At 45.1% G+C, this 21666-nt stretch overlaps 1 protein-coding gene across 1 annotated transcript in view; it reads right to left on the bottom strand.

The window, feature by feature from the left end:
• The window catches only part of LOC124606946, a 313756-nt gene extending 292430 nt beyond the window's left edge, over nt 1-21326 (bottom strand). The window contains exon 1 of the mRNA XM_047139069.1: nt 21272-21326. The gene's annotated coding sequence lies outside the window, so the exon portion shown is untranslated. The remainder of the gene's footprint in view (nt 1-21271) is intronic.
• Nucleotides 21327-21666: the final 340 nt, after the last annotated feature.

The following is a 21666-nucleotide window of genomic DNA, read 5'->3' as shown; positions in this document are numbered from 1 at the left end:
AAGTAGTAAAGGAGTTTTGCTATTTGGGAAGCTAAATAACTGATGACGGTCGAAGTAGAGAGGATATAAAATGTAGACTGGCAATGGCACGGAAAGCGTTTCTGAAGAAGAGAAATTTGTTAACATCGAGTATAGATTTAAATGTCAGGAAGTCGTTTCTGAAAGTATTTGTATGGAGTGTAGCCATGTATGGAAGTGAAACATGGTCGATAAATAGTTTGGACAGGAAGAGAATAGAAGCTTTCGAAATGTGGTGCTACAGAAGAATGCTGAAGATTCGATGGGTATCACATAACTAATGAGGAGGTATTGAATGGAATTGAGGAGAAGAGAAGTTTGTGGCACAACTTGACTAGAAGAAGGGATCGGTTGGTAGGACATGTTCTGAGGCATCAAGGGATCACCAATTTAGTACTGGAGGGCAGCGTAGAGGGTAAAAATCGTAGAGGGAGACCAAGAGATGAATATACTAAGCAGATTCAGAAGGATGTAGGCTGCAGTAGGTACTGGGAGATGAAGAAGCTTGCACAGGATAGAGTAGCATGGAGAGCTGCATCAAACCAGTCTCAAGACTGAAGACAACAACAAAAACAACAACAACAACTTGCTTTTGGGGGTATCTGGACACTTTTGATCACATAAAGCCTTTTCATACTACTACATCGCCAGGGTGACGGATGAAATATGCTGCACATTACACAGACACGGCGTAAAGACTATGCACAAACTGACTGAGATGATCAGAGCCTGACTCAGATCGACAAACGTATACAGCATACCGTGTACATGAGGAAAAGTCAACGTTGGAATGATCGGGCCATACATCAATATGACAATCATCGAACATAAAAGGTATTGCAGAATGGGACAGGTGGATAATCGGCCATCGCGGAGCACGCGCTGTGAGTGACCCTGTGGAGAAGACCTACCACGCCTGTATGTTCAGCGAAGCCATTGACACTCTTAAGAATGACAGAAGTTTCAACAAGGAAGAAGAAAGCTTCAACAACCACGTACTCTGGATCCTCGTGTTGCAGCGAACGACCGTTGCGAGAGACAAGGAGAGGACAACAGCGGTAATGACCAGGGAAAGGCCCTCAAACGCTGGCGAGGCAGATACGTACGATGAGGTGCAAAAAGTAATGGGAAAGAAATATGCAGATATACAGATGGCGGTAGTACCGCTTAGCTAAAGAATAAAAGGGTAGTGCATTGATGGAGCTGCCATTTATACTGAAGTGATTCAAGTGAAAAGGATTCCGATGTGATTACGGGTGCACGACACGAATTAATAGACTTTGAATGGACAAAGGTAGTTGGAGCTGGACGCATAGGACATTCCATTTGGAAATCATTTAGGAATTCAATATTCTGAGATCCACAGCGTCAATACTGTGCCGAGGATACCAAATTTCAGGCATTACCTCTCCCACGGAAAATGCACTGGTCGATAGCATTCACTTAACGACCGAGAGCAATCGATGTGGTACGTACGAAGAACGTATCCGTTAGTACAGCGCGGTGAAATCTGGAGTTCATGGGCAATGGCAGCAGACGACCGATGCGAGTGCATTTTGCTAATAGCACGACATCACCCACAGCGTCTCTCCTGAGCTCGTGAGCATATCAAAAGGACCCGAGACGACAGGACAACAGTGGCCTGGTCACTTAAGTCGAGGTTTCAGTTTGTAAGGGCTGATGGTAAGGTTCGGATGAGGCGGAGACCCCACGTAGCCACTGACCCAAGCCGGCCGCGGAGGCCGTGCGGTTCTAGGCGCTGCAGTCCGGAACCGCGGGACTGCTACGGTCGCAGGTTCGAATCCTGCCTCGGGCATGGATGCGTGTGATGTCCTTAGGTTAGTTAGGTTTAAGTAGTTCTAAGTTCTAGGGGACTGATGACCTAAGATGTTAAGTCCCATAGCGCTCAGAGCCATTTGAACCATTTTTGAGCCACTGACCCAAGCTGTCAACAAGACACTGCGCTAGCTGGTAGTGGTTCCATAATGGTGTCGGCTGTATTCACTAGGAATGGACGGGGTTCTCTGGTCCAACTGAAACGACCATTAACTGGAAATGGTTATGTTCGGCAACTTGGAGACCATTTGCAGCCATTCATAAACTTCATGTTCTCAAACGACGATAGACGTTTTGTGGATGACAGTTCACGATGCCACCCGGGTCACAGTTGTTCACAATTGGTTGGAAGAACATTCTGCACAGTTCGAGCGAATAATCTGGCCACACACATCACCTGGGATGAATCCCACCGAACATTTATTTCTCAGTTACGGACAGCTATAGAGGCAGCATGGCTGAATATTCCTGCAGGGGACTTCCAACGACTTGTGGAGCTCATGCCGCGTCGAGTTGCTGCACTAAGCCTGGCAAAAGGAGGCCCAGCGGGATATTAGGAGGTACCTCATGACTTTTGTCACCTCAGTGTATGACCTCCGACCACGGGCTCGACTCTAGTCATTCACCAGCAGTGAGGGGTGACGATGACAGCTAAATTTGCTGACGGAACGTCACAAAAATCACTAACAAACGCAAGCCGAAGATCCATACACGAAAACCAACATGTAATATATCAGTGCTTAGTTAGACGCTTTTGAAAAAATAAAAAACGAAGCCTGACTAATTACTATTATGATTATTTTCGTTATGATACGCTACTGTGTAGCTTTAAGAAGCGAAATAGTGAAGGCAGTAGAGGATCAAATAGGTAAAAAGACAAGGCCTAGTAGGAATACTTGGATAACACAAGATATATTGAATTTAACTAATGAAAGGAGAAAAGTTAAAAATGCAGCAAGTGAAGCAGGCGAAAGAGAACACAAACGTTTAAAAAAATGAGACAGACAGGAAGTGCAAAATTGCTATGCAGAAGTGACTAGAGGACAAATGAAATGATTCAAAAGCGTATTTCACTAGGCAAAAGATAGACACTGCCTACAGGAAAATTAGAGAGGCCTTCGGGTAAAAGAGGAACAGCTCTATGAATATCCAGAGCTCAGATGGCGAACCAGTCCTAAGCAAAGAAGGGAAACCTAAAAGGTGGATGGAGTATGTATGCAGACGATCTACAGAAGGAAGACAAACTTGACAGCGATACTGCAAAATTAAAGTGGATATCAATGAAGATGACATGGGAGATATGATACTGTGAGAAGAATTTGACAAAGCTCTGAAAGATCTAGGTCGAAACAAGGCCCCGGGAGTAAAAGATATTCCATCAGAGCTGCTGAAATCTTGTCCGTTGATGTGCAAAGTGTATGAGACACGGGGTGAAATGCCCTCAGACTTCAAGAAGAATGTAGTAATTCCAATTCCAAAGAAAGCAGTTGCTGAACAGGTGTGAAAATTACCGAACTATCCGCTTAATAAATCATAGTTACAAAATACTAACAGTAATCCTTTACAGAAGAATGGAAAACTGGTAGGAGCAGATCTCGGGGAGGATCAGTTTGGATTCCCGAGAGATGTACGAGCACGCGAGGCAATACTGACACTACGACTTATCTTAGGAAAGATGAACCTAGATTTATAATTGTGGATTTTGAGAATGATTTTAACGATGTTGGCTGGACTCTCTATGAAATTCTGAAGGTAGCAAGGGGAAAATACAGGGAGCAAAACGCTACTTACAACTTGTACAGAAGCCAGACTGCTGTAATAAGAATAAAGGGGCATGAAAGGGAAGCAGTGGTTGAGAAGGGAGTGAGACAGCGTTTCAGGATATCTCCGATGTTATTTGATCTGTGTATTGAACAAGCAGTAAAGCAAAACAAGGACAATTTGAAATAGGAATTAACGTTCAGGAAGAAATAAAAACGTCGAGGTTTGCAGATGGCATTGTAATTATGTCAAAGACTGCAAAGTGTTTTGAAGAGCAGTTGACTTTTCCGGCAGACGAACGGAATGGATATTATTTTGAAAGAGGATAGATATAAGACGAACATCAACCAAAGCAGAACCAGAATAATGGAATGTGGTCGATGATGAGGGAATTAGGTTAGGAAATGAGAGAGTAGTAGATGAGTTTTGCTATCTGGGCAGCAAAATACCCGATAAAGACCGAAGCAGAGATGATATAAAATGTAGACTAGCAATGGCACGAGAAGCGTTTCTGGAAAAGGTAAATTAGTTAACATCGAATATACGACGGTAGTTCAATAAGTAATGTCTCACTTTAAAAAAAAAAATCCACAATATACATAGACAAACGTCCTTGTTGGTGCTTGACTTTTTTTGTGTGTGCCGGTGAAGTTTCGAACCGTTCTGGTACATGGCAGAACCGTAGTAGAGCGTCAAAATGGCGTCTACATACGACACACACGTAGCGTACTGTTGTTGAATTCACGTATGCAGAAAAATAAACCGTGGTGGACATCCATAAACGTTTGTGTGCAGTGTACGCCGATGCTGCCGTTGATAGGAGTACAGTTGGGTGATGGGTATGCAAAGTTACAGCCTGAAGCAATGCAGAAACAGAGCTCCTTGATCAGCTACGGTCGGGACGTCCTGTCACAGCCACTGCTCCTGACATGCTGAATCGTGCGTATGCCATTACTGGTGCCAACCGGCGCATCACAACTCGACAACTGGCTCTACGGTTATCGGTCAGCACTGGGAAGTGCGTGTGCAAGGTTCGAGATTCTCGGATATTCAAAGAGGTGCTCACGATGGGTTCCACGAATGCTCACAGCGAACCACAAGTTTCATATAAAGACCATTTCATCTGAATCGTTGGAGGGTATTGAGACCGACGGAGAGGCCTTTCTGTCACGGATCGTTACGGAGGACGAAAGCTGGGTGCACTGCTTTGCGACGGAAACAAAATGGCAATCCATGGAGTGGTATCATCGTCATCCACTACAAAAGAAGAAATTCAAGACAACCCCATCTGCCGGAAAAGTCATGGTGACAGCCTTCTCGGATTGTGATGGCGTCGTTCTCGTCGATATGATGCCAAGAGGGTCAACCATCAATTCAGAGGCATAAAAGAATCCAGCAGAAATGTTGTTCCAACACGATAATGCATGCCCACACGCAAGTCTGAGAACCAGGGAACACATCGTCAAATTGGGTTGGACATCACTGCCCCACCACCCTACAGTTCAGACCTGGCACCTTTGGAATTCCATCTCTGCGCTGCTTAAAGATTCTCTACGGGGAACGCACTTTGAAGATGACGAGAGTGTCAGTCATGCAGTGAAAACATGGCTACGCCTACAGGAAAAGAGCTTTTACCAGCAGAGAATACATTTTTTTCGAAAAAAAAATGTGTGTGAAATCTTATGGGACTTAACTGCTAAGATCATCAGTCCCTAAGCTTACACACTACTTAACCTAATTTATCCTCAGGACAAACACACACACACCCATACCCGAGGGAGGACTCGAACCTCCGCCGGGACCAGCCGCACAATCCATGACTGCAGCGCCATAGACCGCTCGGCTAATCCCGCGCGGCAATACATTTTGTTCCACAATGTTGACGTACGGTTATAGAACGTTATCGAGACTACGTAGAAAAATGCGACATGGACAAGACACGTTGATGTATAGTGTCACCAATTTCTGACTCTTAACAATAAATATGTTCTGAGAAAAAAATGTGGGGCATTACTTATTGAACGATCCTCGTAAATTTAAGTGTTACGAGGTCTTTTCTGAAAGTATTTGTCTGGAGCATAGCCATGTATGAAAATGAAACATGGACGATAAACAGTTTCCACTAAAAGAAAATAGAAAATTTCTAAATGTTGCGCTACAGGAGAATACTGATGTTTAGAGGTGCTGATCGCGTAACTAATGGGGAGGTACTGAACAGAATTGGGGAGACAACGAATTTGTGGCAAAATTTGACCGAAAGAAGAGATCGTTTGATGGGACACATTCTGAGACATCCAGGAATCACAAATTTAGTACTGGAGGGAAGTTTGAGTGGTACAAATCGTAGAGGGAGACGAAGAGATGAATACATTAAGTAGATTCAGAAAGATGTAGGTTGCAGTAGTTATGCGGAGATGAGGTTCGCACAACCGAGTGTCTTGGAGAGTTGCACCACACCAGTCCTCGGACTGAAGACCACAACAATAACATATTGTGCAGGTGAACCGTGGTTTACCGCCGGAAGACGGTGCGGGCCCGAGTCCCACAATCGGATATCCCTGATATATTTTCTATTATTTCCTATTTCGTCCTGAGGTAAGTGTGAGGCGCGACTCTAGTAGACGTCCGCAGCTGGTTTCCTGTATGTGTGTCTGCCATGTCCTTTCCCCTAGGACCTACAGTTCCATTATTCCCAACGTACTTACAGCCGCTGGGAAAATAGTCGGTGAAATGGTCGATTCTGCGCTGCATCAGCGCATATCAAGTGAGGCTAAAAGTTGCGACATAATGCTGTGTAGGAGGCCTTTGGCCATTCTATAAATTTTGAGCCCTTTTTATACACTGCTTTAATGAGTCGTTTAAAAAGTACGGATCCCTGGTTGCTAAAAAGTTCCTTTATTTGACGCGGCCTTAGCCCATCCGCAGCACTTAATACAAAATGGCTTTGTACATAGTATAACAACATGTCTATACTCTCAACCTCGGTCCTGAACAAGCTATAAGTGTTTGGGCTATGCACGTACATGGAGGAGGGAAAAAGGTAGACGTTACAGAATAGAAGACACCTGCAACCTACAAAAAGCTGTCTATAAAAATGTTGTACTGACGAGGATTTGAATTAATTACGCCAATTAAAAAAGGGTGAATTCCGAAAACGCGCCTTGCCGCAAATAAATCTGTATAAAGAATAAGTGGTTGCTGTATTTCTTCAGGTAATACAGAACGTAAGGTGTGAACAGAAGGCGTGCTTTGACAATTAGCACCTCACGTGACCAATGACGTCGTACGCAAAATATGAGCTCTGGCAGAGCGAACAATACGAACAGTTTCCAACTGTTACTGCCGAACACGAGCAGCATAACTTTATTACTAAACCTCAGAAATGTCTGTTCGAACAAACAATAAGCCGGCCAGTGTGGCCGAGAGGTTCTAGGCGCTTCAGTCTAGAACCGCGTGGCCGCTACGGTCGCAGGTTCGAATCCTGCCTCGGGCATGGATGTGTGTGATGTCCTTAGGTTGGTTAGGTTTAAGTAGTTCTAAGTTCTAGGGGACTGATGACCTTAGAAGTTAAGTCCCATAGTGGTCAGAGCCATTTGAACCATTTTTTGAACAAACAATAACATTAATATCTTAACTGTAAGCAGTGTAAGTCCTTTTATGTACAAGTGGTACAAATTTTCGGAATCGTACGTTTGTCTAGCAAATGCGATAGCGCCGCGGAAATGCTCAACAAACTGCACAGGTCGACATTATAAGAGAGGCGTTGTGCTTCACGAAGAGGTTTACCATTCAAATTCCGAGAGCGTACGTTCGAAGCCAAGTCAGAGAACATATTACTACTTCTCGTATCATCTCTCATAAGACTACGAAGGTAGAATTTGAAAAATTCGAGTACATTCGGAGGCATACCGACAATCTTATTCCGAATACCATTCGCGAATGGCACACAACAAGTGGGTGATTCAAATGGTTCAAATGGCTCTGAGCACTATGGGACTTAACATCTGTGGTCATCAGTCTCCTAGAACTTAGAACTACTTAAACCTAACTAACCTAAGGACATCACACACATCCATGCCCGAGGCAGGATTCGAACCTGCGACCGTAGCAGTCGCGCGGTTCCGGACTGAGCGCCTTAACCGCGAGACCACCGCGGCCGGCCAAGTGGGTGAAACCATAGTGATACCAGACATAGCCGATGACACACAGCTGAAAGTTTTTCGTGGAACAGAGATGCAGATTCTTTTAATTTTATCGGTTTTTTAGCCGGACGCAACACGGCAACAGGAGATGCATAGCGCTACGGGGAAAACGGTTGAAAGTATCACACTCGTATTTGCAAAGAGCAGCGCTGAATTGTCCATCCGGACAGCTTGATTTGGGTTTTCCGGTTTCTTAGAAGCTGCTTCAAAAAGTTATGTAGGACAGAAACAAACGAAGAAGAGAAAGAACGGAAAAGGATGTCACGAACTGGAGGACGGTAGGGAGGGAGGGGGGTGGGAGAGAGAGGGGGCAGAGAGAGGGGGGGAGTGTGTGTGTGTGTGTGTGTGTGTGTGTGTGTGTGTGAGAGAGAGAGAGAGAGAGAGAGAGAGGGAGGGAAGGGGACGCGTGCGAGCGTGCCAAGAACCGGAAACTTGCGGTAGGCAGGGAAACTGCCGTCGAATAGCCACATGTTGGCCTTGATTGCTTATAGATTTACTGCATTATCTTTTTCAGAGTTAATAAAACAACTATTTGAGAAATATCACCCAACACGGTATAGTTTAATAAAGGCAAAGCATAGCCTCATGGATACGAAGCGCAGTTGGAAGTTTCTTGGCCTGTCACAGATATAGCGCTGATTAAATATGAATGTTCTTTTGTTATTGCGCAACATGTATAGACGTATCTAAGTTAATAGTTGAGATAATGTAGGGAATAGATTTGTTGATCACACTTTTTCAGCTCGTTGCGCTGTTTCGTTCGCATGGACTAATACGGCCTTCAGTCTTGAATTTAGGACGGTTAATAGTCTACAGAAATACGCCAAAGTTGATCAGCAATTTTAATCCGCCTGCTACTTTACCATCAAGAAATAAGGACAGAACTGCAACTGCGGATTAAGCCGGCGAGAAAGAGCACAATGTGGTACTGGACGATTGATGGTTGAAGGTGTGACCGAATAACTGACGCAGAAAATGCAGTACTGTGTTACATACAGAGCCCAGCTATGAGAAAGCTTTGTGCAACGTGGATGGCGTATGCAGTGAGTTTTGACCAAATACAAATGGAAAAATCAATTTTATGCCACTGTTTGATCGTTTTACAAATAATCAAACTTATTTTAGGTGGACCCTCTATGTTGGTTGTAACGATGAAAGAGTGCCGGCCTCGGTGGCCGAGCGGTTCTAGGAGCTTCAGTCTGGAACCGCGTGACTGCTACGGTCGCAGGTTCGAATCCTGCCTCGGGCATGGATGTATGTGATGTCCTTAGATTAGTTCGGTTTAAGCAGTTCTAAGTTCTAGGAGACATAACCTCAGATGTTAAGTCCCATAGTGCTCAGGGCCATTTGAACCATTTTGATGAACGAGTAGCTCTCGTCAGAAAAGAAACAGCAATTAAGGCAGTGAGAGATATCTGGTGTGCCATCCTATCCGATCCCTCCCCCCACCCCCCTCTCCAAAAAGAAGACGAAGCCGATTTCGTCTGTCAGAAGGCGGGGCTAGCGTACTCTCTAAAGAAAAGAGGTCATTCTTCTTATTTATTATTTGGTGACAGACGAAACAGTTAATCTCGTGATTAACACAAGGGCGCGTCCAGCAGAGTACAGGGGAGCGCCTGCTGCTTCGCTGGCATAGTCTTAGATCTGCAGAGATCTTTTTTTTTTTTGTTTTTCTTTAATCAAATGTTTATATTGTTCACAAACTCCAACACTTCTAAACTTTTCACGCTAGTTAAGGCCATAGAAACGTGGCCTCTTCCGAATACACTTCTGGCCAAAAAGCGATTGTATTAGCTGGAGTCCAAGGTTTTTGTTAATCATACCTTTTGCGTTCGTATGGTGACATTCTCCGCGAACCATACGCGACCGGAACAGGAAAGGGAGGTAATGACAGTGGCACGTAAAGTGCCCTCCGCCACACACCGTTGGGTGGCTTGGGGAGTATAAATGTAGATGTAGATGGGAACTGTCATCCCTAACACATTTATTTTTATCCATCCGAGAAACGAAATACCAGTTTTCACAGAATATGGGCAACGGAAAACGCGCACGCACATCAATCGATACCACTTCATTCTGCAAATAGGGTTCTGTAGGTTTGACGGCATCGTTTATCGTAGTACCGAATTTCTTTCAAGGATATGAGTCCCGTGTGTCCTACTACCAGTACCATCACTGGTCAACCCTATGAGAGAGCTCCGCGTACCAACGTCACTACAGCCCTTCAACAGCGTGGATATGTCGGCAAGATCATTTTTATGACATGGCGCTCCTTCGCACATTGCACAGCCAGTGAAACGTCTGCTGCAGAGGTATTTCGGAAATGTTACAGTTGTGGGCCGCCATTTCCCTACAGCCTGGCCTTCCAGATCACCTGATTTTTATCCGTGTGACTTCCGGCTGTGGGAGTATCTGAAAGATGTTGTCTTCAGTGCTCCTTTTATGAATCTAGCTGACTTGAAGGCACGCGTTGCTCAACGTATTCTGTACGCGATCCCCGGGACACTCCAATCTGTTGTGGAACATGTTGTTTCACGACTTCAACTTTGGCAGGAAACGGTGGACAGCATATTGAACGTGTCTTGCGCCAGTCTCACGACAGTAAGAAACCGATGTCATTTTGATTTTTATGCGGTGTTTGGGCCCAAGACAATTAAAAGCTGGTATCACTTTCGTTTTTATGCGATTTTTGACCTCAGGACAATTAAAAACCGATTTTTCCATTCCGATGTGGTACTACCTTGTCTTGGTGGATGGGCTTACCTAACAGTGCCACAAGCGTTGACTACCAAACTTCTGCAGCCATGCACACCGAACAGTAGGATCTATAGATGAAGCAATGTGCAGCTCAAACCATAACCGTCGTAATGCAATTATCTGTCGTATGTAACCGACCCCACTTACGTTAAGTAGTTTACAGCGCCATCTAATGACAACATTTATAGACTGGGTGATCAAAAAGTCAGCATAAATTTGAAAACCTAATAAACCACGGAATAATGCAGATGGAGAGGTAAAAATTGACACAGATGCTTGGAATGACATGGGGTTTTATTTAAAAAAAAAAAAAAAACCAACAAAGTTCACAAAATGTCCGACAGATGGCGCTGGACAGCAAAACGTCAGTGACTGCGCATGACAATCGTGTATAAAAGGAGCTGTAATGAGAGAGAGAATCAGATGCGCCAGCAGTCGCAGCTTGTTGACGTTACCTGAAAAGGCGCTTTTAGTGAAGCTGTATTATCAGAATGGGGAATGTGCTAGTTCAGCGTTACGATCCTATCGCCATAGGAAGGGGATTCGAACGGGTAAAGGTCTGTTGACAAATGCAGCTGTGGCGAGAATGATTTCGAAGTTCAAAGCCACGGGTTGTTTAGACGACAGACCCCGTAGTGGCCGACCGAGCACAAGGCGTAATGCTGCTGAGACAGTTCACGAAGAAATGGAGACTGTAGCGGGTTCGTCTATGCACGGGGAAGTCAACGCTCGTGCACCGGCATTCCATACACTACTGTTTGGCATTTAGGCGTACCCTCCGATGCTATCCGTACAAAATCCATGGGCATCATGAACTGTTACCTGGCGATTTAGTGAAGTGGAGGGCATTTGCGGTGTGGGCGTTTCAAAAGATGGCGGAAGATGACGATTGGTTGAGTACCGTGTTGTGGACCGACGAAGCTCATTTCACGCTCCGAGGGTCTGTCAACGCCCACAACTGCAGAATTTGGGCTACCGAAAATCTTAGAACTGTCGTGGAAACTCCATTGCACGACGAGAAAGTCACGGTATGGGTTGGATTTACCACATCTACCGCTATCGGGCCTTTTTTCTTCAAGGAAACGCGTGATTCTGGTTTTGTAACAGTGACGGGTGAGAGGTACGCCGATATGTTACAGAATCGCATCATCCCCAGCCTGGCTGATAAAGACCTGCTGGAACGTACGATGTTTATGCAGGATGGCGCTCCACCCCATATTGCTAGACGCGTGAAAGATCTCTTGCGCGCGTCGTTTGGTGGTGATCGTGTGCTCAGCCGCCACTTTCGTCATGCTTGGCCTCCCAGGTCCCCAGACCTCAGTCCGTGCTATTATTGGCTTTGGGGTTACCTGGAGTCGCAAGTGTATCGTGATCGACCGACATCTCTAGGGATGCTGAAATACAACATCCGACGCCAATGCCTCACCATAATTCCGGACATGCTGTTCACAACATTATTCCTCGACTACAGCTATTGTTGAGGGATGATGGTGGACATATTGAGCATTTCCTGTAAAGAACAATCTTTGCTTTGTCTTACTTTGTTATGCTAATTATTGCTGTTCTGAGCAGATGAAGCGGCATCTGTCGGATATTTTTTTAACTTTTGTATTTTTTTGGTTCTAATAAAATCCCATGTCATTCCAAGCATGTGTGTCATTTTGTACCTCTCTATCTAGATTATTCCGTGATTTATTCAGTTTTCAAATTTATACTGGCTTTTTGAACACCCTGTATAGCCCAAGGCGAACTCATAACTCCAAAATATAATACTTAATTGTGATGATATACAGCCCATTACTTAACAGGGAGGATTTAAGCGTTTCCGGTGTTGTTGGTAAGACATCACAAACTGTCAAGTCATGACTTTGTATTGTGGATTCATGCGCGGTGAGGCGCACAACCTGACACGTATGCCAAGGGGAAAGTGACTGAGTATTGTCAGTTTCCAGAGAGTGAAACGTCATCAGCTTTGCCTATTTAATGAATTACTATACTTATGTTGGATCATTCAAACGAAAACAAGGAGGAAAACAGCGTAGACACTGCCATGTTGGTACTTAATAATTTTATAATAGGTACCGCTTTTCTTACGGAGGTATCGCTGCTAGTCACCTACGTCAAAGGAGATGGTCATTCCACAGGTCACAGAAGAGGCAAGAGATACTGAGCCACTGTCTGCAAGAACGTCACAGGCACTGAATCCAGGTGGAGGAAACCTGCAATGGACACACACACACACACACACACACACACACACACACACACATTGTATACCGCTTGGTTGAGTAAAATATGGAAGACCTTCGGAACGTCATTTACAAGAGGGGGACGAAGAAGGCTGTCGAGTCCAGAATCGGTGTGCCAATCAGGCGAAACAGCAGTGAGCACTCAGGGAATCCTCCCGCCCTCGCACCAGGTCGAAGATACCCGTTTGGTAGAACACGTTGACCTGCTACGTGAACAAGTCTGTAACTGCATACCGCACATTCATGTCCGACAGTAATCGCCGACCCTTTTTAGGGGACCGAAGGGCTTGATAATCGCGTGAGGAGAGATCAGAACTAGACGAAGGGTGCTCGAGCGCCTGCCACTTCAGTTGGCCTGACTTCGGCGTTGCGACTTTTGCGACATGGGGAAGTACACTATCATGAAGCAGCAGCACCCTTTGTCGTGCACCATTCCACAACGGTTTTCGACAGACTTGCTGCACCACGCACATTCTTCATCCTCTGAAGGATGTCTACGTGCTTGTTCTTCGACATTCAAGAAAAGAACAACAACACGTTGGTCCTGTTTTGGTAACAACGTCGCTATAGTTCACTTTTCTGCATTTACAGCAGGCCCGTCGGAAAGACACAAATGCCACACTAATAAGGTGCTTGTATGTCGGTGCTTAAAAACCCTCATCGCAGTCGCGCAACGTTGCATAAACGCTGCAGCAACGCCCTCAAACGTAAACTTTTTGATTGCCCCTTATACTCAAGGTGTGTTGCCAACACAAACGCTACAACGCAATTTCCTAAACTCTGTGCATAACTGGCTCGAAAGAGGGGGGTAAACATCGCTTTTTGTTCGTCTATACAAATTCTTGACTTTTTATAAAAACACTGCCGCTAGGCGCACAACTATGAGAGATATTGCTAAGCGAAAAGTTAACCTTCATTAGTTAAGAGCAGTGTAATGTGTTCCGACTGCCACGACGACTTCGGCGTGTAAACAATTGGCCTGTGTGTCTGTTACGTTCGACGGGCGGCACGTGGCTCAACATGTGACTTCATTTCCTGTTTGCTTGGTGAACGATCAGCTGCGCTCACAGCAGACAGCCAATAAGGTTTAATTAATCTGAAGCGGGAAGGGCGGCGTCGTTCGCTGCTAGGAACTTTGTCCATGTTTTGCAACGTGTCAGAATCCATATTTCGCAAGCCACGTATCGTGTGTGACGCAGGGTGAAACACGGTATTAAAGCAACTCTTCGCTATAAAAATGTTTACTGCTAACCGGTGAAGCGAAATACAATGAAAGGGGAAAAGTGGCTTCATGCAGCCCACTGTTGGCAATGGGAGCATTTTAAAATTACTTTAATTCATTGTTCGCACAGACTTAAGAAAAACGCTTCCTCTGTTAAACGCCACTTTGGCGTTACTAAATAAATGGCTCTGAGCACTATGGGACTTAACATCTGAGGTCATCAGTCCCCTAGCACTGAGAACTACTTAAACCTAACTAAGCTAAGGACATCACACACCTCCATGCCCGATGCAGGATTCGAACCTGCGACCGTAGCGGTCGCGCGGTTCCAGACTGAAGCGCCTAGAACCACCCGGCCAACCGGCCGGCTTTGCCGTTACTGTTTGAATGTATTACGATATTACTCCTCTATATACAATGCACTTTATTTATATGCTTCTGCGTGCAGTTGCCGCAGGACAAGTAAAAATTACATCGTATGCTAACTGAAGTTGTATTTTCGTTGCACAAACCCGTACCAGAAAGAATTCATAGAGGAAATAGAGGAGGTCCAAAGAAGAACAGCAGGTTTCGTTGCAGGTTCGTTTAATAAGCGCGAAAATGTCAGACAGTATGTTTACATGCGACTCATCTTCCGGAAGACGAAAACAGAATTTCGGAAACCGCTTATCGCTGTCCTGTTTACATGTTAAGGCTCTGTGGCTCTGAGCACCTTGGGACTTAACATCTCAGGTCATCAGCCCCCCAGAACTTAGAACTACCTAAACCTAACTAGCCTAAGGACATCACACACCTGCATGCCCGATGCAGGATTCGAACCTGCGACCGTAGCGGTCACGCGGTTCCAGATAGAAGCGCCTAGAACCGCTCGGCTACACCGGCCGGCACATGTTAAGGTCCGAAGCGGATGTGATAGCCCAGTTGGAAAATATCTGATACAGTTTACAATTTATACAGCGTGTAAAGAGCTTCAGTCTAATATTTCTACTTGTCCTTCACTGTACAAAAAGCCACTCCCGCCATATTATCCAAAAATTTTTGAAAAAAAAAAAAAAAATACGAAGCTCGACAGCCCAAGCACTTTTCAAAACAGTTGCGTTTACGCAGGAGCGAAAATCGATTACGGAATTGGAAAACCGGCAACCGGAAGCGGATTTCCAAAATCGATTTTGAAATTTTTACATGACCACCCAGAGGCGGAATTGGAAAATCGGTTTACGAAATCCGTTTGAGAGCCTCACGTAAACGGGGTTACACAGACGCTCTTCCAAGTCCAGTGTCAGACTTTACAACAGAGCTTTCTCAATCATGGTGTGGATCAGTGTTCAAATTCTATGGGCGTACATCCGTAAACAAATCAATCAATATATTGCTTCCTCCTACGAGTATCTCGCGAGAAGACCATATAGGTAAAAATTATAGTGTTAGGGGATCACACGGAGGCTAGCTAGAAACTTGCCTTCCGTGCACCTTTCCTGACTCCAACAAGATTCGGAAATGGGGGGAGGGGGATGAAAGTAGTTCACAAAGTGCCCTCCGCCACATCCATAAGGTGGCTTGCAGAATCTGGATGTAGACGCTGCACGGACTAAACACAATTGTTTTAAAGCTCTCAAAGTAACAGCCCAGACTAAAATTTACTTTTTCTCGTATATTTTCAATTGAACAGCATGTGTCATTTCTCCGCATAATCACTCCAGTCTAAAAAGTTATCTAAACAATCTTTTAATTTTAAAAGAATAAAATGTATGGAAAAACAGACAGAAAGGTTAAAACGCATTCCCATTACGTCAGCCCTGAAGCGGAGACGTCTTCTCATGTAACAGAACTTAATCATCACGCGGCGACCTTTCTTATCGCGAGCAGTAAAGCATCTACTATAAATATTGTGACACTGGAATTGCAAATGAAAGCCACCAACTGGAGATTTCAGATGTATTCTAGCGTCCAAGCTGCTGCTACGAGAGTAGAATAAAACAACAGAATCAATGAAGTGCTTACAGCGTCTTTTCGATTAGTAGAATGTTATTTCAACTCGGTTCTACGGAGACCTCATTGACCTTGTCTATCTGAACTACAAAGCAATTTTCCGGCCTTGGTCGCAGCTTGTTAACGACCTACTCTACCCTGGAAACGACTTATGCCACCACCTATCCACAAACATTTAAATATGCTGACCAGTACTGACGCTGTAGGGTGATGCCAGCGGAAGCTGAATGAGCAGGGAGCAGGAAGAAATGTAAGAAGGAAGATTAAATTTTAACGACGAGGCCATTGGAGACGGAAAAAAAGCTTGTAAGAAGGTGAAGAAAGTTGACTGTGCGGTTTTTTTTCCAATCAGGAAAACCATGAGAAACCTTAATCTGAATGGTCGACCGATAGGAAGAAATGGGAGTCCAGATTTTCTTTCTCAGCACGTCAAAGATTAAACATACATTTTCGAGTAGAGGTGATCCACATTACGTTGCTCCTGACCTCTTAAAGTAGTCTAAAAGCAAATACTGAACAGTCTTTCCACCATAAGGCCTGGGCAGAAAGCAACTTGGGATAGCAAAGATGCCCACACACAATGTCTGAAAGACACTGACACTACATCACTTCACTCACGGGGAGCGGTCCACTGTCAACCAGATGAAGACTATGCAACATATCAACAGATTGACGTAAGTCGCCAAAGAGAGGTCGCTGTAAGCGACACAGAATAATAACCGTCATTAAAAGCGTGTGCTTCGTTTACGCGGTAGTATAACTGCTCGGAGAGGGGGAATTGCCCATTTCGAGATATGCGAGTTTTTCAGCATTTCACTGATATGTGCTGCCTCGTTTTTCAGCAGTTACATTTTATTGCCAGAATGCACGTAATAAGAGTGTTCACACGTTAAATAGAGCTTCTTATGAGCCGGTAGGCTGACGTCACTGTAGGACAAGATTTGCAAGTGTGGATACATGGACGTTGCATTAGAGAGATATCATGTATACGTGGCTCTACCGGACACGACACTAGGAGAGATGATAATCGCGTCCCCCGACACGTATTAGCCGCTGAAGTGTAACAGCGTATTTCGCCTCGATATTGCTAGATTGCGATATTGGCTATAAATCGCAGAAAATGCTAAGATGCTGCGATACCTACGAGTGACGTTTCGAATCAATGTATAGCAGAATGGCCACATAAAACAAATTGTGGGAAAAGTTTATGTCGGGCTAAAATCCAATGGTTGAATTTTAAGGAAATGTAATTCATCCACGGATGGGGCGGCTTATAAGGGATTCTGACGTGATTACGGCCGCACGAAGGGAATTAACAGACTGTGAACACGAAGTGATATTTGGAGTTAGACGCATGGGCTATTCCGTTTCGAAGATCATTAAGGAATTCGGTATTCCGGCACCCACAGTATCAAGAATGTGTGCCGAGAATACGAAATTTTGGGCATTATCTCCCCAACGCTGTGGCCGACGGCCTTCACGTAACGACCGAGAGCAGCTGCGTTTGGTAGGTGTCAGAGCTAACAGCCGAGCAATACTGCATGCCTATGCAATATCGCCTCAGTTGTGCGACTGGATTCGTGATTTCCTGCCAGAAAGGTCACAGTTCGTAGTAATAGAGGGAAAGTCATCGAGTAAAACAGAAGTTATATCCGGCGTTCCCCAAGGAAGTGTCATATGCCCCCTATTGTTCTTAATATATATTAACGACATAGGAGGCAATCTGAGTAGCCCTCTTAGATTGTTTGCAGATAATGCTGCCATTTACCGTCTTGTAAAGTCATCAGATGATCAAAATGATCTGTTCGATGAGTACGCGCTGTTTCGTAATCGATTTATTAGGCTCTTCGCCTGCCTGAAAAAATTAGTCTCAATACTGCACCAGCAGCCTACATTTGGGATGAATTACTTTAATACTGTACGTTGGGCGAATAACGTGGGAATGAAAAAAAAGTGACCATGAAATAAAATTTAGTTAGACGAGCTTGCTAGCTAAGACATCGCATTATTATGCACGTATGTATAGAGAGGCTGTAGAGATTTTTAAACACCACAATAATTTTAACAGGAAAGAAGAAGGCTTGAAGTTAGATAAGATATGGCGATCGACTTTGTGCCAAAGATGTGACAATCGATTACCTTTCGATCGAGAGTAATGACGCCAGCCAGAGATAGTTTTACTGTTGACAACACGTGACGACTGGTGGCGCCCTCTACACGCTCTATATAAACAGAACCTCCACGGCCTAGCAGCCAGTCGTAGACTCACCTCAGATGATGTTGCCCGCAGCTGGCAACGAAACGTCAGGGAGAAGTATTTCTACTATTGGACCACGGCCTCTTAGCCCGGAAGTTTTAATTACTGAAGACGCCGGTCGTGAAAGCCTACATGCTATGATTATTGGTAGCCAGATTCGATCCAGTGGCGTCGCACTTGTGTAACTAACCGCTCGTCTGCGAACTTCTTGAATGCTGTCGACCGTATAAAGTATATAGGGAAAGCCTAAAATTTTCGAACTCCAGAACGGTTGTGAGTTGCGTTTTGCTCTTTATATATGTTGAAGTCGTAGTCGTGCCCTACACACCTTCACAGTATGAGTGAAAACGGTGAGGGGAAGATGGTACGTCCTCTTGCGTGCCCTACGATTGTGGACGCAGGTCTGATGAGCCATGGCTACGCAAGAATGTGACGGAGGGGATTGCTGTTTCTCTCAACAGTTTCGGCATGCACTATCTCATATATATATATATATACATATATGTATATATATATATATATATATATATATAAATCTGTCTCGCGAATTGTTGTATTTGCCGTTTACAGAAGAACGGCCAGCGGGTGATTCGGCGCGTCTTCCTGGCAGGAATGTCTTGTGAATGCGGTCAGGCCACAACTCCATCGACGTAGGCAGACCCTCACGAAAGAAACTGAAAAGTGCCACTTGCAAACGTAGATATTATATTTAGCATTTCATGCCGTTTCCGAGACTTAGTTTTCGTGTTGGATTTACCTGAGTAATTTATTTATGTAACGGTATGAACATTTTTAGTACTTCAGAACGGGTGGGGTTCTGATCACCAAGACAATCCCTTTTTAACGCGCTCTTGGCTACCAGGTAACGAACTCGGCAGGCAATAGTCCTATCGGTCGACTAGCATTATGTAAGCCGCCCCATCCGTGGATGAATTACATTTCCTTAAGATTCAACCATTGGACCTTAGCCCCGACATATACTTTTCCCACAATTCGTTTTATGTGGCCATTCTGCTATACATTGATTCGAAACGTCACTCGTAGGTATCGCAGCATCTTAGCATTTTCTGCGATTTATAGCCAATATCGCAATCTAGCAATATCGAGGCGAAATACGCTGTTACACTTCAGCGGCTAATACGTGTCGGGGGACGCGATTATCATCTCTCCTAGTGTCGTGTCCGGTAGAGCCACGTATACATGATATCTCTCTAATGCAACGTCCATGTATCCACACTTGCAAATCTTGTCCTACAGTGACGTCAGCCTACCGGCTCATAAGAAGCTCTATTTAACGTGTGAACACTCTTATTACGTGCATTCTGGCAATAAAATGTAACTGCTGAAAAACGAGGCAGCACATATCAGTGAAATGCTGAAAAACTCGCATATCTCGAAATGGGCAATTCCCCCTCTCCGAGCAGTTATACTACCGCGTAAACGAAGCACACGCTTTTAATGACGGTTATTATTCTGTGTCGCTTACAGCGACCTCTCTTTGGCGACTTACGTCAATCTGTTGATATGTTGCATAGTCTTCATCTGGTTGACAGTGGACCGCTCCCCGTGAGTGAAGTGATGTAGTGTCAGTGTCTTTCAGACATTGTGTGTGGGCATCTTTGCTATCCCAAGTTGCTTTCTGCCCAGGCCTTATGGTGGAAAGACTGTTCAGTATTTGCTTTTAGACTACTTTAAGAGGTCAGGAGCAACGTAATGTGGATCACCTCTACTCGAAAATGTATGTTTAATCTTTGACGTGCTGAGAAAGAAAATCTGGACTCCCATTTCTTCCTATCGGTCGACCATTCAGATTAAGGTTTCTCGTGGTTTTCCTGATTGGAAAAAAAACCGCACAGTCAACTTTCTTCACCTTCTTACAAGCTTTTTTTCCGTCTCCAATGGCCTCGTCGTTAAAATTTAATCTTCCTTCCTACATTTCTTCCTGCTCCCTGCTCATTCAGCTTCCGCTGGCATCACCCTACAGCGTCAGTACTGGTCAGCATATTTAAATGTTTGTGGATAGGTGGTGGCATAAGTCGTTTCCAGGGTAGAGTAGGTCGTTAACAAGCTGCGACCAAGGCCGGAAAATTGCTTTGTAGTTCAGATAGACAAGGTCAATGAGGTCTCCGTAGAACCGAATTTAAAGAACAGTCTACTAACAAAAAAAAGACGCTGTAAGCGCTTCATTCATTTTATTGTTTTATTCTACACACTCAGCAGCAGCTTGAACGGTAGAGTACTTCTTAAATCTCCAGATGATGGCTTTACTTTGCAATTCCAGTGTCACAAAATTTAGAGTAGATGCTTCATTGCTCGCGATAATAAAGGTCGCCGCGTGATGATTAAGTTCTGTTACATGAGAAGACGTCTCCGCTGCAGGGCTGACGTAATGGGAATGCGTTTTAACCTTTCTGTCTGTTTTTCCATACATTTTATTCTTTTAAAATTAAAAGATCGTTTAGATAACTTTTTAGACTGGAGTGATTATGCGGAGAAATGACACACGCTGTTCAATTGAAAATATACGAGAAAAAGTAAATTTTAGTCTGCACTGTTACTTTGAGAGCTTTAAAACAATTCTGTTTAGTCCGTGTAGCGTCCACATCCACATTCTGCAAGCCACCTTCTGGATGTGGCGGAGGGTACTTTGTGTACTACTGCCATCCCCCCCCCCCCCCTTTCCCAATCTTGTTGGAGTCAGGAAAGGTGCACAGAAGGCAAGTTTTTAGCAAAACTCCGTGTGATCCGCCGAGTAAAAATTGCAGATTCGACAATTCATTGCCCATTTATACCTTGTGTACGTGATACTGCTGCCATCTGTATACGCGCATCTCGTTATCCCATGACTCGTCACCTCAGTACATATCCTGCACCTACAACAGTAGTCTCCTTTCAGGACTTAAGCGCTTGCAGTGGCTACATCGACATCTAATACAGGCTGGGACCTGGTACTGGTGCTGAGTGGTTTGCTGCCGCTCACCTCTAGGACGGGCGGCGCCGTATCGGGCGGCGGCGCGTCGCCGGCGCCGTGGCGCTCCTGGCGGCGGAGTGGCGAGCCCGGCGCAGACGCGGGGGCGGAGGCGGAGGAGGCGGTGGAGGCGCTGCTGAAGAGGCGGCGCAGGCGCGGCGGCTGCTGCTGCGCGAACTGCCGCAGGCGGCCGGCCAGCGAGGCGGTGGGCGCCGGCGCCGTGCGGGCCCTCTCCCTGTCCCTGTCCCTGTCCCTGTCGCGGCCGCGGCCGCTGCCCGCCTGCTGCAGGCTGCGCACCAGCTCCTGCACCCGCCACTGGAACCAGTGGCCGCTGTCCTCTGCAACCACACCACACAACAACACCTCAGTCTATGATTAGCTAGGTGGCCTGCATTTCGTCACCTTAG

Source organism: Schistocerca americana, chromosome 3, assembly GCF_021461395.2.
Source record: "Schistocerca americana isolate TAMUIC-IGC-003095 chromosome 3, iqSchAmer2.1, whole genome shotgun sequence".
Classification (NCBI taxonomy): domain Eukaryota; kingdom Metazoa; phylum Arthropoda; class Insecta; order Orthoptera; family Acrididae; genus Schistocerca; species Schistocerca americana.
Note: the sequence above shows the minus strand (reverse complement) of the source record. Positions and strands in the feature narration are given on the sequence as shown.